The following is a 360-nucleotide window of genomic DNA, read 5'->3' as shown; positions in this document are numbered from 1 at the left end:
CAGGTCTCTTGGGATTCAGGGCAGGGCAGCGGATCCCCAGTCAGTGCTCGCGACCGGGGACAGGCGCCCCACCAGAGGGGTGGAAAAAGTAGTGTCCCTATATTCCCGAGGCCACCACCCTCTCCCTTCCTCGCCCAGTTACTCCGCCCCCACATCCTGCCCCTCGCGTCCTAGGTCCCTGGGTTGCGGGCCGGCAGGGGAGGAGTTAACTCTGGAGGTACCGGCTGGGCTCACAGTACCTGCCGCCGCCGCCGCCGCAGCCGGTGGGAGGGACGAGGAAGCGGGAGCCGCCTGGGCGCCAGAAGCGCTCCAGTCTGGCGGGGCGCTGCGCGGGTAGCGGCGGCGGGTCTCGGCGCGGCC

The sequence above is a fragment of the Lipotes vexillifer genome, unplaced genomic scaffold (genome assembly GCF_000442215.2).
Source record: "Lipotes vexillifer unplaced genomic scaffold, Lipotes_vexillifer_v1.1 scaffold591, whole genome shotgun sequence".
NCBI lineage: Eukaryota > Metazoa > Chordata > Mammalia > Artiodactyla > Lipotidae > Lipotes > Lipotes vexillifer.
Note: the sequence above shows the minus strand (reverse complement) of the source record.